The following is a 4,095-nucleotide window of genomic DNA, read 5'->3' on the forward strand; positions in this document are numbered from 1 at the left end:
CTTCTCATTTTTTTCATCATAATTTCGCACCACCAAACTTATTTCTTTATATTGTAGGTAGTAAGGTGACTTTTATCTCTAAATTTTTTTTCAATTTTTTAACAACTTCACTTTTTCTACCTTTTTCAACAACTAGCTCAATATACTTCCTAAAATGATATACATACTTAATAGTGAGGAATGAAAAACTGGAAATTTGTTTAAAAGGCTAAGTTTAAATAATTAAGTGTTTAACAAAGAAAAGGTATCTTTAGACTCAAAGGGGTATACTAAGGACAACATATCAAAAGTAAGCTTAAAAGGTTCAAACAGTCCAAAGAAGTAAATAATCTCCCTAACTTAGTATCTCCTAAGATTTCGCCTTGAGAGACAATCAAGCAAATTATGGATTCTATACATAATTCAAAATTTACATCAACATAAATCTTCTCTAGATAAGCACAATAATAAGTAAAAGACAAAGTGCTCAATTTATGAAAATCATATCCCAACAATGATACTAAACAAAAGAATTTATCACAAATTCAAACAATATCTATATTTACCATATGCTACAAATAAATGACAATAGGTTTTCATCATTGGATAAGGAAATCATCAAAAAATTTAGGCACTACTGTAACCTATCATAAAAACTTCAAATAAGCATAATGAAAAAGTAACTGATAAACTAACCTAAAACATTCCTACAAATAAATAAATAAAATCTCAATTTCCATAGAACAATCAACTTCCAAAAAAATAATCCCCTCCCACCCTAAAAAGACTTAAATTCAACATTGTCCTCAATGTTGAAAATAGATAAAGAAAAGGATAAGTAAAACTCCATTGACAATTGGAGGACTCTGGAAAGGCTCTATTCCCTTTCCTTATCTTCATTATTATCACCAATGTTTATGGGAGGTTTTTTTTTTTATAAAAATAAAATAAATAGAGATATTTATAAAAATAATAAATAAAATAAAATAACTAAAAAGAGAAAATATGAGTTTCAAGAACTTGGATTGCTTCCAAAAAAGCATTTTTTTATAGTCACTAGCTTGACTATGGTACCCTTTATGCACTTGTTCACCACCATAATGAGGTATGAGGCTTATTTCATTAACCATGAATGTTCTAGCAGCCTCATTAGCAATTTCTAAGATACCCCAAGGATAGACTTTTACCACTTTGAAAGGACCCAACCATTTTGTTTTGCATTTCCATGAAAAAAGCTTGAAGCATGGATTGGAAAGTAACAAAACTTATTGTCCAACCTCAAATTTTGTTGTACTTGTTATTGGAGGATAATCCTGTCAAATTTCTCTTTAGCCAACTCATCAATTGAAATCCACTTTATAGCAACTATCTGTGAAGGGATACGCAATTGCTTTGTACAAATTAAACTCAACTTCCTCCTCTTTTCAACTTTGAAAGTTATCTTGCCATTCTCCACATCTATGATTGTTTTTGTTGTAGCCAAGAATGGTCATCCCAAAATAAGAGGAATTTCAACATCATCTTCCATTTAAAGCACAATGAAGTCCACCGAAATGTACAAATACCCAACTTTAACCAAAACATCCTCTATAATCCCCACAAGATACCTAATTGATCTGTCTACTAATTGCTAAGTAACTGTAATAGGTTGTATCTCTTCAAATCCAAATTTCCTATCAATAAAAAAAGGCATTATTGAAACACTAGCACCCAAATCACATAAAGCTTTAGAAATTTTATAACTACCAATAGTGTAAGGAATAAAAACTCCCTAGATCTTTAACCATTGGTGGAAGCTTATTTTGGATTATAGCACTGCACTCCTCAATAAGTGTAACTATTTCAAACTTTTCTAATTTTCTTTTTTTGGTCAAGATGTCTTTCAAAAACTTCACATAGCTTGGCATGTTTTCCAAATCTTCAACAATAAGGATATTAATATGAAACTTACTAAATACCTCAATAAATCTCTAGAATTGCTTGTCAAGTTTCTACTTTTGAAAACATTGAGGAAAAGGTGATGAAGGTGTTTATAAAGGTTTTAATTGTGATTTTTCAATTTTAGCTTTCTCACTTAAATCTTCAACCACAATTTCTTTTTCAACAATAATTTCAACTTCTTTTTTAGTAGGTTTATTGAAATCTTCATATTTTACTTGACTACCACTTACCTCTTTCCTACATTTGAGTGTGATTGCATTGCAATGCTCTTTATCTTCTTTTCTTGGATTGAGTTCAGTGTCACTAAGTAAAGGACCCTGAGGTCCATTATTAATGGCATTAGCTAACTGGCCCAATTGTGTCTCAAGATTTCCAACTAATGTCTTTGACTTTGAACAATAGCTGCTTGACTTTAAATGATGTCATTATTTGTTATGTAAACATCATTCTTTGTCATGAATTGCATGAACATCTCTTCCATGGTTGGCTTTTTCTTTGGCATGGGAGCTTTAGCTTGTGGTGGAAAACTTGAAACAAAATTTGGCTTAAGAGCTTACGAAGATGCTTGGTTTTTGTTCCAAGAAAAATTAGGATGATTCATCTAACTAAGATGATAAGTGTTATACTATGGATTACCTATTAAAATTTCCAATAAACTATGCCGATTCAGCAATAATAGAGCATTGATCACTAGGATGCTTATCTCCACATAACTCACATGTCAAAAAAAGACTCTGAACAACATAAACACCCAATGTATCAATTTTCTAAGTGAAAGTAGCCAATTGTGAAGTTAAGGCATTAATTGCATCAAGCTCATTAATACTAGCAATTTTTCTTAGACCAGATCTCTTAAATGGCCATTGATAATTGTTGGAAGATATCTCTTTTATCAAATCATAAGCCTCATCAATGGATTTACTCATAAGTGCACCTCTAGTTGTAGCATCAATTGAGATTCTAATTAGTCCTAACAAACCATTATAAAAAGTCTGAACTTGTAGCCATTTAGGTAACCCATGGTGAGAGCATCTTCTAAGTAGGTCCTTATACCTTTCTCAAGCCTCATATAATGATTTAGAATCAAATTGCATAAAAAAGGTGATATCATTGTGCATTTTTGCAGGCTTAACTAGCGAAAAAATCATAACCAAGAATTTCTGAGCCAAATCATCCCAAGTACTCATGAAACTAACTGGAAGCAAATTTAACCAACTCTTTGCCTTGTCTTTCAATGAGAATGGAAAAGCCTCAATCTAATGGCATCATCAGAAACACTATTGGTCTTAAATGTATCACAAATTTCCAAAAAATTAGCAATATGTGCATTTGGATCATCTTCGACAATTCCCTAAATCAAACTAAAGTTTGAATCATCTGAATGATTACAGGCTTAATTTCAAAGTTGTTGGCTTGGACAGTGTGTCTAAGGATACTAGAATAAAAGCCTTGAACAAGAGGTACAACATACTCTCGCAAGGACTTTTTCTCTTCTTATTGATCTGTCATTGTTTCGATGTGAAAAAAACCTTGTAAATTTTCCCTCTTGAGTTTTCAAAATATCTTTTCAATTTCTGGATCAAAAGAAATAATTTTCAAATTTCTATATATTCGCATACAACGACCAAAAGTACCTAAAAATAAAAAAATAAAAAAATGTGAATTAATACTAAGATTGCTTGATATTAATATTAACAAAAGAATTAAAATCAATTCCCTAGCAACAGCACCAAAATCTTATTGTCGATTTTATCACATAGGTGTACTTATCGTAATAAGTAATATAAGTGTAAGTAAAGTGTCGAATCCCATAGAAAATTGCACTCACTTTTTAAATACTAAAATTAACACAACCTAATATTTTTCAAAAAATTGATTTAAAGTGATTAAACGAAAGCAAAACTAAAACTAGATAATAACTAAATTGGATTTAAAAGCTAATAGGCAAAACTTTACTAGAAAAATTCAATTAATAAAATGCCCAGGGTTACAATGTACCTCAACACTCCATCTAAAACTTGTTTCTCCCTCTAAACTTACTTCAATGGATTGAATTGCTAATCTAGAGTTATAAACTATTTACAAGTCTCTATCTAGTTGCTTATAAAATATCTCTCTTAATTAGTTTACTATAAGTCTATGCAAATTCAATTGAAGAAAAATTCATTAAATTCA

This window comes from Theobroma umbraticum, unplaced genomic scaffold (genome assembly GCF_002168275.2).
Source record: "Theobroma umbraticum cultivar Fairchild unplaced genomic scaffold, ASM216827v3 scaffold_30.0, whole genome shotgun sequence".
NCBI classification, from domain to species: Eukaryota; Viridiplantae; Streptophyta; class Magnoliopsida; order Malvales; family Malvaceae; genus Theobroma; species Theobroma umbraticum.